Below are 13,083 nucleotides of genomic sequence, written 5' to 3'. Positions count from 1 at the left end.
CGTCATGGGGACCAATCATAATAACCTTGCCTGAAGGAGTTAAGAGGAGCTATGCAGAGGGGACATCTTTTGAGGCAGGCCTTGAAGAATGAGGGCCCAATCTAGCAGGCAATGAAAAGTAAGGGAACACTCTTAGGACAGGCATCAGCATCCACCAAGGCACAGAGACATGCAGCATATGCCAACGAAGAAGAGAGGGGCCTTCTGTGGCTCTGCTCCAGCACACACGGAGATGGAGCAGCCACAAGAACCTGCAGAGCTTGGTGGACTCTTTCTCCTGAATTTTGTTCTTTATTCTGAATGCAATGAGCAGCCACTGAAGATTTCAAATGGGGTGACATGATCAGCCTTGCATTTCAAAAACAATACAGAAACACCCCATTGATTCTGAGCTTCCAGAACTGGAATCTTATATCCAGATTCCAAAATGATTTGCCACTTGGTATATGATGATCACGGATTTCTTCAGGACGATTCACAGAAGCCCTTATCACAGATTCATCTCCTCTGATATTAATTAAATTTGATCTGAAATAGGAAGCTTCCATAGTGTTGAGGGAGGAGAAAGAAAGCATATTTGAAACATAACTCCCTTATTTTAAAAGTCTTCAAAAGAGTCAGAATTCTGGGACTATAATATTTGCTCTCTTTCTCAAACTGTGCATTTCTTCTGAACAATTTTCGGAGATTTCTCCATTGATTAAAGGTGGGATTTCACTGTGGGAACCCATGAGTTTTAGCCAAACATAGATTACCCTTTGGATAATGCAGTGCACAGTAAGATGGAATATGCTGACTTTTGTGTATCTAAAAATGATTAAGAAGTTCTGTCCTGAATGTGAAAACCAGAATGAAATGATACACATTAGGTGCAAAGCAAAGAAGTAAAGTACCACCCAGGAGGCAAAAAGTATGGGTTTCAACATGGACATATCTGTAGGTCTATCAAAAATATGCTAAGGCAGGAAAAACTGCTCGCAGTAAAAGCCACGTCTCTGAATTCTCCAGAATGCAGGCAGCGGTCAAGTAAGGGGAGACGACCGAGCACTTCCCTGGGCAGGTCATCAGGGTGGAATGAGGACCCAAAAGAGCAGAAATGTTAATTATTAACCCCAATGTGGGGCCCTGCATTAAGACTTCATATTTGTAATGCTTTTTGATCCTCAGATAAGCTGTTTTCTCTACCAGCATTCCCTCAGCAACTCCAAAACTTTCTTTTTTTTCCAGTTGAGACTGGGGGTGGGGCTGGCGGGGGTTGTGTTTGGGGAGGAAAAGAGAGCTCCTCTGTACCTGGGAAAATGCTAATTCCTGTTTTTAAGAAAATAGGCTAAGAAAAGGCTCAAGGGAGTCTAGGACATCAAAGAACTCTTTTAAAACAACTTTTTTGACGATTTAAATGAAAATGAGGCAGACATATATGGATTAAATTTTCCCCTTAAAGCAGCCTGAGGTTTAAAGATTAAGGGGGAGAGAGATGGAGGTAAAATGTATTGGGGGTTATTATCATTGTTTCAACTACCCTGAAACCAAGCGAGTTAACCCATGATGTGTCCGTGTGCGTCCCAATAGGAGCACACACCCACAGGCACATGCACACACAGGCACACGCACACACAGGCATACGCACACACGTGTGCCACGTGCCCCTGACACAGTCCCCTTCACAGTGGATGATTTATGCGGCTTGCCAGGAGAGAAGTAGGCCGCGCCAGCCTTGAAAGCACTTTAGTTTGGTTGTTTTCACTCATGAAGGACATATTGTCCTGTAATTATTCTGTCATTTCTTAAAAGGTGAAATCCTTAACGGGTTTGTGCTTTCTGTATTTCTGTAGGTGTTCTTGTCAGAGCATGTCTAACCAAGTTGGAATCCCCGTTCCACATCTCCTTTATGAGGAACAAAGAGGAACTGAACATTTTAAAACGCGTTAAAGAATCTAGAAGAAAGAATATTAGTCAGGGAGGACATAGATAAGATACAGAAAAATTGCAAACAACATTCCTGTTTTTCCCTGGGTTCTCAAAACACCGACAAAATACTTTCCGTCATTAACATTTTTTTCTTTCTCTCTCTGTCAACAAACAAGTATAATTTTGTGTCTGTATGTGATAACAGAATAGGGGAGGGTAAAAATAGCTAATGTTTAACTCAGAGACAAAATGAAAAACATACAACTCCAACCAATGCAAATGTTAAAGTAATGTTTTAATACTTAGGAGGATCGAAAGGAGATGTTGGCATTGATCGGGTTAGTTATTTCCCCTCTGTACTACTGATAAAACTTGCAAGCTTAGTGAATTAACAAGAGTTTTAGAACCTCAAATAATCTGGAATTTTCCCATTTCAAAGATCAAATGCAACAGGAATGCCACTTATTTTTTTCCATATCAAAATTAATCTTTCAGTTTGAAAGGTCCAGCACTGTGAAATGGTATAGGGCATTTCTGGGCTAGGTCAGAATAAACAGTTAGCAGGTTTATCATCAATTTAAGGATGATCTAATTTCATGAATTGTAAAACGTCTCGCCTTTTCTAAGTCCATAGGAAAGTCAGATCGGTAGGTGAAATGTCTGTGCACTATATGACTTCGTATCATTAGGAAAGCAGAAGTCTAACCTCTGTATATAATATAGGCATTTACTTTCTGGTGAGTTCTCAAGGAGAAGTCTCCTCTAGAGGTTCTTAAGCTGCGATCATTAAACACAGCTACCCATTCATTTAGACCCAGCCCATAGCAACACAACCACTGATCATTCTATCAGCTACCTGCCCTCTGCCAGGGCACTTTAACAATCAAGCTCCACTCTTCGTCCTCTAACCTCCACACTATTGCTCAGGAATCTCTGTTGATTTGGACTTTTGAAAATATGACCCAAAACAGTTGTGGAATTCAGCCACTGCACACTGGCTCACAGGCTCAGTGTCGTTTATGTCTGGACTCCTTTTCGATTGTTTGTGGTATCAATTTTCTAGTCAGTGTTCTTGCCAAACTGGCTGTTGCATATTTTCAATATTGCCCTTGAATGGATGCATATTGATTGCTGTCCCGAATTCCACAGGTTAATGTCACTACGTCTCACTTAACACTGACTTGTTTCAGGCCCTTGTCATATTTTGCCAAGACTATTGCAACAGGCCCTGATATGCCATGAAACCAGTCGTGTTCACCATAGGTTATAGGCATGTTAAGACAGATCCAGGTAGGCAAGGCTTCCTACTAGGTCTCTCCTATTATGATAGATTTAGAGTCTTCAAGCAAAACAAAACAGAATGAAAGATTCAAGGAAGATAGAAGCAAAGATGGGAGTTTTGGTTGAAGAAAGATGGGCTAATGTCAGAGGACAGAGGTGATTCTGAAGACGACAGTGTATCGGTATTCAATGTCCCCCAGACAGCCTCACAACCTTTTACTTGAGTCTCAGATGGCTGTGGGTGAAAACTAAAAGTTAATTTCATCTCAATCTCAATAGGACTTTGGAAAAGTAGTCCTTGACAACATTGATTTCAGCACCTTCTTCAGCTGGGGGAAGACGTGTCCTTGGCAGAGACCTCAGTTCCATCAGTAGTCTTGGTGTTGATGCCAGTGGGTGGCTACAGGAACAGCAGCCTTTGCCTTTGACTGTGCATCAGCAACAAAACAGCCCCTTTGGACACTGACAACCATGGAGGACGTGACCACAGAAAGTCAGTGTTCTCATGCATCCATTCATTGATTCCAACCAATATGCATTGAGTTTCTGCTATATTCCAGGAACTAAGGATTAGGGACACAGCAGTAAAAACAACATATTTGCCTTTTTGATCATTAATCATAGTGAGAAATACATTTTCTATCTCCACTGAGTAGACACACATCCATATGTACACACACTTCTATGTATATTGCAACAGAGTTTCATGAAATAATGCTAACGCTGGCCATGCAATGCACTCTTATTTTCTATATTCAACTGATATTTTCTATTATTTTGTGTCCTATGTTCTTTTATTTTAAAAATATATGGGTTAGTCCTGCTAAATTGATTTATGGGCCACTAAAGGCTTTGACCCCCAATGTTAGAAAATATTTTTCTAGTAGAAATTACAATATTTATATCTAATATTTATTAAGCATTTGCTATGTACTAGGCACTGTTCTAAGTACTTTACATATCCTGACTTATTTAATTCTCATAATTTGACTGCATTCACTCTGTCAGTAAGTGGAGGAGGCAGGATTCAGTGCCAGGCAGTCTTGTTCCAGATCCTACAAACAAACAAACAGGAAGGAAGGAAATAGCAAATATCACAGAATAACTAAAGGGATTAGACCTTGTAGGAGACACAGTCGAGGACTCTCAGATCTATTTAGGAAAAAGAAAATTAGTGGGAGTGGTCTATGAATAGGGAAATAATGCCTTGTGACTGTGACTGCAAACCTATTTTTTACCTTCAGGCTGTCGTGGCCTGGAAAACACAAGCGATGCCTCACCCCATCTTTGCTTCTTCTAAAGCAGAGTGCTTTCATTGCAAATCTGGTGTTTTTATCCTCTGACTTCAGAACTTTCAGTGGATCTCCAGGGCCCACTTGATAAAATCTGCTTGCCTTAGCATGTGTGTCCTTTTCTGCCCCACCCCGACTATCAAACTGGTAGTCAGCCTCAATTTTCATCACTCCCCATCAAGCATCTGCACTATAACCAGGCCTTAGTATTTGGCAATCACCAAATACACCATGGCCTTTTCTGCCTCTCTGCTTTTATATATGCTCTTGGTATTTGCAATGCTTTTCTCCCTGCCCAGGATTCCCTTCTCATCTTCTCCACTGGCTGCTTCCTACTCATTCTTGAAGAATCTGTTGACTTCTCAACATAGCCTTCCATAACCCCCCACTTCTACTCTTCTGGAAAAATTAAGTGATACTTCTTGTTATTTCATAGCCTTTTCTACAGACCTTTATTATCTCACTTACTACTTGGCATTATATTATTTGTGTGTGCAGTTCTCAGAAAGCAGTGTTCAAGCCATATCTCACTCTTGCTACTCAAGAGGAGGGCTTGGGCACTTCTTTTTTAAACACAAAAAATGTAAAAAAATTCAAACCACAGGATGAGTCAGAATCCATTAGTGGTCCATAAACCAACTTAGCAGGACTAACCAGCAGATAAAAACATCCATTGTTTTAATTCTCTTCCCTGTCCCAAAGACTAGTTTAAATGGTTGAGGACATGAGTTGAGTCACAGTGGGTTGTGGCCAGAATGGGAAATATCTATTGGAAGTAACATAGTATGCATAGAGGCAGAAGTAAGGCCAAATTAAAGACTCTTGGAGAAGCCTGGAATTCAAATGTTGGACAGACAAAATCAATAATTGAGGGAGTATAACACAGAGTTTCATGAAAGGGCCCAGGAGTAATGGAATGCTGCTTAACAATTGCCAGGATTATCCATGATGTCTATAGCTTGCATTTATAGGACTGGGTCAAGCAGATTAAAATTTATATTAAACATGAGGAATTTCTAAGTATAAATACAAAATCATAAAAGAAGGCACTCATAAATATGAATTCATAAAAATTGAAAAGCTCTCCAAATTAAAAAGCATAATAAAGGACAAATAATGGAATGAGAAAAATGTTTTAAATGTAGTTGATGGGTATCTTTAATATATAAAAAGCCTTTACAAATCAATAAGACAATGGGAACTTACCAACAGAAACATATAGAAAGACAATTTACAAAAATTAAATAAATACACACAAACACACATTCTGTGCCAGTCAAGGTTCAACCATTAGTAGATATATAGTAAGAGATTTGGGCTTATAGTAAAGAATTGGCTTACATGATTGTGGGGGCTAGCTCACCAAGCCTGAAATCTATGATGGAAGCCGTCAGGAAGGGTAGGCTAAAGCTGCTGTCCACAGGTGAAATTTTTTCTTCTTCAGGAAAGAGTTCTGCTCATAAGACCTCTTAGATTGAACTAGGTCCACCTAGATTGTCTCAAACAATCTCCCTTACTTAAAGTCAACTGATTATGAACTTTAATCACTTCTAAAAACATCTTCACAGCAACATCTAGTAATATTCGATGTGTCAACTTGTGTCAAATTGATGCATCAAAAATACAATCACAGTCCACCCCTTGTAAACTGGACACTTATACATATTTTCTTAAGCCATACTTAATCTCCAAGCAAAGAAAATAACGAAGTCATACTCCTGCCTAACATGAAACAATTATTCTGCATATAACTTAAAACACATTAAACCTTTTCCCGGAAGGGGATGCACAGTCCTTGGATGATGTCTGCTCTTCTCCTTTGATATACAGTAACTGAAATACTGTGATATAAAGTTAACTATTACTAATAATTTTTATATTAGAGTATAAGGGAAGAATAAAAAGGAAAACAAAAATATGATCTGCAGATATTTGGTGCTGTCTACAATGTCCAGAAGACATTTGGTCCAGAAGACATTTGGTCCATGTCTAAAGGTCCTTGATATTTGGTCCTGGCCAAAACCATTTGGCAAGGACCAAATATGGTCATGGATGTTTTGGACAGGACCAAATATCAAGGACCTTTTGGCATGGACCAAACGTCTTAAGGCAAAACCCAAAAAATATATATATATTTATGCATATATGTACACACACACACATATTCATAACAAAATAAGGAAGAAATAATCATAATAATTACATTTGTTGTTTCTGCAACTGGTAACATGGTCATAGCTGGTATTTCTAATTACCTTCTCCCATTACCCATTCCATATTCCCTTTTCGCTCAGCAAACACCTCAGGTAGTGATGATTGTTTGCCTGGTGGAATGATCCAAACCTTCATTTCTGAAGAGTCTAGGCCATTATCAGTCCTACCTGAGTTGGATTGTTATAGTTTTCCATTGACTTTAATTATAGGACATGGTAGTACTAAGAGATGCCCTAAGCGATCTCCTGTATGCTAGACATACTCCCTCACCTCCATGGTGTAGTAGCAGTCCAATCTCCCGTTGGTAATCAGGACTGATAACCCCAGCCCATAGAGTAACTCCTTTCTTTGCCTGCTAACTCAGAGGCATGAGGAGCTTAATGTGGCCAGATAGCAGCCTCAACATCCAGTTCAATGGAATCACTGTCATGTCTTCTGGTAGAAGCATTCCTCCATTTGGAACTAAAACCTCTACTACAAAGCATAAGTTCACAGGGATGGTGAGCAAAACGTTGGGTAGTGGCTCACTAAGAGAAATAGTGAGTGGAGTCACCTCTATTGAAGTACTCCTCCTTGATTCCCGAACCCATAAATCCTGGCTATTGGAGAAACAGCATCATATATTAGATTTTGGTTTAGAGCATATACAGCCTCCTGAAGGACATTGCTCCAATTCCAGAAGGCATAGCTGCATACCTGGTGCTGTAACTGAGTCCTCAAAAGGCCACTCAACTGTTCTATGAAGCCAGCTGCTTCAGAATGCTGGGGAACACAGTAAGAACCATGAATTCTATAAGCAGAGGTCTATTGCTGCACTTCATTTACTGTGAAGTGATTTCCTTGATCAGAAGCAATGCTGTGCAGAATCCTATGACAGTGGATAAGGCATCCTGTACATCCACAGATGATAGTTTTGGCAGAAGCATTGTGTGCAGGGTGAGCAAATCCATACCCAGAGTAAGTGCCCATGCTAATAAGAATAACTTACTGCCTCTCATGATAAAAGCAGTTTGATGCGATCAACCAGATAGCTGGCTGATCACCCTAGAGAATGGTGCGGTATCAGGGACTCTGTGTTGGTCTCTAATGCTGGTAGATTGGGCACTGGCAGTGGTTGAAGCCTGTCAGTGCTGGTGAATAGAAGTCTATGTTGCCGAGCCCATATATCACATCCATCCCGGCCACCATGGCCACTTTTTCATGACCCCATTGGGTGATCACAGGGGGGGCTGGGGAAGGAGGCTGACTGGTATTCACAGGATGGGTCATCCTATTCATTTGATTATTAAAATCTGCCTCGGCTAACATTATCTTGCTTCACATTTTTTGCCCATTCAGAGAGGTCTACCCACATGCTTCTTCCCCAAATTTCCTTGTCACCTCTTTTCTATTTATGTTCCTTCCAAGTCTCAGACCATCCAGCCAAACCATTGGCCATAGCCTAAGAATGAATCTCTATAGGCCCTTACCTCTTGCCATTTCTCTTTCCTGTGCGTCTCCAGGTGTCCTGCTCTAAGTATGCCCACTGGTAGGATTTCTTTTAACCACTGTCCTTCAAGGATGTCACAAAAAGGGACTGTGGTGCTCCAGCTGTCCACTTTTGGGTCGTGCCTGCATATCTTGCAGAAACATTTAGAAATCAGGCCTGAGCTTTCTCTTTCTCAGTCAACTGATCATAGGAAATATATATGTATACATATTTGTACATACACAACCTCACTTGCAAATTAATTAATGCAAAATAAAACAAAAAGATTAGTTTTAACAGTTAACCTGGGTCTTATGAGGTAACTAAGCTAGCACACAAATTAAAAATTGTTTACCATCAAAACCTTTAAAGTTCAAAAAGTATAATAAGTATAATATCATTTCTCAGTAAGTTCAACACAGCCAATTTTTCCTCTACTACTGGACTAGATAGTTTCTTTGGTTGAGCATCTGGTAATATAGTTAGCTTGCCAGACAAGTAGCTAGAGAGCATGCTACAAGATTTACATACTATATCTTTAAACACCAGAGAAACAACAGCAGAGCAAGATGCTCACCATATGAGAGGCATGTGGGAACTGAGACCTTAAGACAGAAGAGAAAATTCACGCCTCTCATTTCATACTCTAAATAAATAAATAAGCAAACCAACCAACCAGTCAGCCCAGGGTAGGGACTATTTTCAAAATCAATATTAAACTCGACTTCAACAATAAACAACAGTTTATCAAACACCTATTGTCTCTCAGAAACATACTAGGTTCTGGGGATATTTGGTTAAACATATCTTGTCATTGCTGTTATCCCACATCAAAGACAAGACACATATCTTTGCCCTTAAGGGGCTTGGTTTCTGAAAGTTTTCAAGGATAATTATTGGCGATGTTTACTGAAACTCATATGAACATAATTCTCTCTCTTTCTTTCTCTCTATATAGACACATTTGTAAATAAATTATATATATCAATCTCCATATATTAATGATAAAAGAGGAATATTACTTATGTTTTGCTGATAGTATAACTCAGAATAATAGCATGATAGCAATTGTTTAAAAATAAAGTGTTTATTCTATGCCAAACAATGAGATATACACTCTTTTTCGTATATTACCCACTTAATATTATAGAAAACCTGTGGTTATTATCATCACTATTAAACAGATGAGACAACTGAGACTGAAAGAGATCACTAAACCAATGTCCCCAACCTAGTATGGGGTAGAGGCAGGACTTCTGTTTGAGGCTGATCTCAGCTCTCAGCCACGCAGTGAAGCTCTTACAGGAAGAGAGCAAACGAACACTTCAGTTCCTCCTCAGTCAGAACTTAATGGCTGACTCCTTTACTTTAGTTATCCATCTACAACTTAATGTGGTGTAAATAATGAAAAGTGCTGGGTTCAAGCTCTGACTTCTTTCTTTTAGGAAGATTAGCCCTGAGCTAACTGCTGCCCATCCTCCTCTTTTTGCTGAGGAAGACTGCTCCTGAGCTAACATCCGTGCCCATCTTCCTCTACTTTATATGTGGGACGCCTACCACAACACGGTGTGCCAAGCGGTGCTGCGTCCACACCCGGGATCCGAACCGGAGAACCGCAGGCCACGGAAGCGGAATGTGTGCACTTAACCACTGCACCACCAGGCCGGCCCCAAGCTCTGACTTCTTTACTGACCAGTTGTGTCATCTTGGTAAAGTCATTTAACCTTTCTCACCCTTAATAACTTATCTGTAAATGGATTAAATAGTAAATACCTTATATTGCTGGCAAGTCTTAGATATTCAAGTGTTTTGCACATCAAAAAGTCGAATCCAATGTAAAATGCTATTTGCCTTCTTTGCAATGTCATAAGAAGCTAAATGAAAGATAAAACAGCAAGTAACAATTTTGAAAATTCTCGACACCAGTATCTTACCCAGGAATTATTCTCATCCCCATGACAAAATATAAAATCAAAAGAAACCAATTCAAGAAAATCGTGATTTCCTGAAAGAATTTGATGGGAGAGTTAAAAAGATCTATGTGTGAGAGGCAAGAGGGTGCTCAGTTACGGAGAGCAGTTGAGTGGTGTTAGCCAAGTCCTTCCATCTCTTCAAGCCTCAATTTCCTCCTCTCTAAAACTAGGGGGTTGTGCTAAGTAATCTCTCAGCGCCCCACAGGTCTAATGTTCGATTATCAGGCGACACCTCAGGATCCTCTGGCAGTGACCACCGCCTTCCACTTCACTCTGATCAGACTGGAGAATCTTACAAAATCTTCCACCCAATTGATCTGGATGCGTTTTAACCACAGAAACTCTAAAGATAGCATGCCGTTCCGTCTGCTTTCCTGAATTGAATTGACCTCTCAGCTTTGTACATGTATCTTTCATTGACTTCAATACAGAACACTTAATCCCCGGAAATTAATCGAGGGAATTTGAGTTTGAATTTCCCTGGTGTTATTGGTGTATGGAAAATCTCAGTACTTAAATCTCACTTTTATGTGTTACATTGTAATTTTTAAGAGATCATCATAGCAATCTCCTATTTCTGTTAACTCTCTCTGAAAATCCAAATGGGTTTATTTCTTAAATTGCTAATAACCTTACCCAGTCAGACAAATTATCAAGTACATGGACTACAGTTGAACACAAACTCATTTTATTTGATGGAGGCAAAAAAAAAAAAAAAAAATGCAAAGATTTCCATTTTGAGAGTAAAACTGCCAGGGTGAATTACTTGGAATGCAGTTCAATATAAGGAAATGCCATAAATTATACTGAAAATTTCTTTGTGTAGGTATTCAGCTCTGTATGGCTTTATTGATAAAGCAGCAATTTTTTTCCCCCTTTTGTACAGGGACTAACAATTACATTACCCTGGAAAAGAATTTGACTTCTGTTAGCTGAGTACAGCATTTGTACAAAGAACTCTTATTGTCTTATGCTAATTTTAGCAGAAAAAATATCTCCCCTAAGAAGCTCTGCCTGGTCCCCTTAGCAGAATGTCACCTGTCTGTGTTCTTTCGGTCCCTCCTGTAAGAGTGGCTCAAGACAGCAAGTCATTCCACTCAAGTTGAAGCAAGAACCAACGGGAAAGAAAAGCATTCGCAGATACAACGTAACAAATGGACCGCTTCAGAAAGAGGCTTTTTCAAACAAAAGTCTGGCAGAGCTCAGGCATCGGAACAGAAGGTAATGCAGAGTTCTACCAAGCTGTGCTTGACGCTCTCGAAGTATGCTGGATGGTTCCCCACGCTCTTCCCCAACTGGGCATGCGTTTTGGCAGTCAGTCTTCTGCTTAGGTTCTGCCATTTGATTTTCAAGAACTTGCTAGAGTATACAAAAGTTAAAAAAAACAAATTGAGGTTTTGAAGTTTCATATGTCTGAGCAGAGCCTTTCATAGTGACCCGCTGCATTCCAGAGAGCCCCGCTCGAAAGCTTGCACAAAACCTCCGCTGAGTCAAGAGGAAAGGGCCTCGTTCCCTTTGCATTAGTCACTCTGTAAAAGATTAATCCTAATGAGCTACTTTCTACAGGCAGGCACACCCAGCTTTGCATTACGTACCTACGATTTCTCAATATTTAGGCCAAAATGTGTACACTCAGATGCTGATAGATATCGTCTTTCCAGAAACCATTAACCACGGGTATTAACTGTAATAACTTAGTGAGGTTAAGGAATGAGGCCAAGCAGGGAGTTGTTCAGAATTGCCGGGGAAGCAGTTGTTCAAAGCAGTGTAAAAGAACACACTGAAGGAACGTAGGATTCTAAAAACAGAAAACCCAGCTCACTATCTTTTTGTGTCATCTGCTCTCCCCCACCATCTTTTCCTCTGTGTCTTTGCTGGGTCAGTTTGCAGCAGGTCGTGCTGCTCGCTTAATTAATTTCATCAGTTAATGGCAGCCACTGTGATGGAGTTGGAAGTTTACTGCTCAAGAAATCAGCATGGAGACAGAACTTCCTGGTACCTTTGCCAGACCCTGGGAGGACGACCACACACGGGACCGCTACGTTGACCTGAGCGATTGCGGCAGCTTTCTGCCTGTGCACCGTGACACAACTCCGCACCAGCCCCCTACTGGGGGCGAGTGTAGAGGCCTGTTGCTGCAACTCCGTTTCTAGTAGTTAAGAGTTTATGCGTAGCCATCCTTATGCCAAAGCATCTCTGAAATCAAATTTCATTTATATTCCATAACGGCTTTGCCTTATGAAAAGAGTTTTTTAATCTTATTTTTCTCACCTCTCTCTCGGACTTTCAGGACGATTGAGATTGAGAGGACAAAGAGGTAAAGAAACTGGAAGGGATACAGAAATTGAAACAAAGAGGAGACGTGAAGCAGAGAGAAGCATAAATCCCATCAGTGACAGGATTCACTTTAAATTTGAGCTTAATGAATTTAAAAAGAAATGTTAGTTTATTGAGCCATTTATAACACTTTGTATATCACTGTGTTAGGTGATATTGACTTAACAAGCAGATCATGACAAGCCTCTCACCTTGAAAGGCTTACATTTTAGTGGGGGAAATAGATCAATAATTTTTGCTAACATTACTTTTGTCTTTTGTGCCAAGCTTTGAGGGAAACCCATTATAGGCTGCATCACGTTTAATCCTCCCTACCCTGTGTGGTTAAATACTATTGGTATTCTCATTTTGCAGATAAAGAATCTTATGCTCAGAAAAACTGAGTAACTTTGCCCACGATCACACAGCCAATACAGAAGCAATCTGGGAATCAAGCTTAGATCTTCTAAACTCAGGAATCATGTTCTTTAGATTAGGATATAGTGGCTCACCAAGGATACAATGAGTAATAATACCAGCAGATTGGAATAAAGGCTAAAACAGACACAGGAAAAAGTTCTTTGGGAGAACAAAGGAATAATTAATTTTAAATAGTTTCATTAGGAAATTT

The 13,083-nt window shown here is 40.0% G+C and overlaps 1 long non-coding RNA gene across 1 annotated transcript; it reads right to left on the bottom strand.

Annotated features, from left to right (window-relative positions):
• Positions 1-6,603: 6,603 nt before the first annotated feature.
• LOC138924381 (uncharacterized) lies at positions 6,604-12,136 on the bottom strand. Its single transcript, XR_011439428.1, has 3 exons — positions 11,175-12,136; positions 9,937-10,037; positions 6,604-8,314 (listed from the first exon to the last, which is right to left on the bottom strand). It is a non-coding gene; the product is annotated as an uncharacterized lncRNA (long non-coding RNA).
• Positions 12,137-13,083: the final 947 nt, after the last annotated feature.

Source organism: Equus caballus, chromosome 5, assembly GCF_041296265.1.
Source record: "Equus caballus isolate H_3958 breed thoroughbred chromosome 5, TB-T2T, whole genome shotgun sequence".
Lineage (NCBI taxonomy): Eukaryota > Metazoa > Chordata > Mammalia > Perissodactyla > Equidae > Equus > Equus caballus.
The sequence above is the reverse complement of the archived record's forward strand: the minus strand, read 5'-3'. Positions and strand labels throughout refer to the sequence as shown.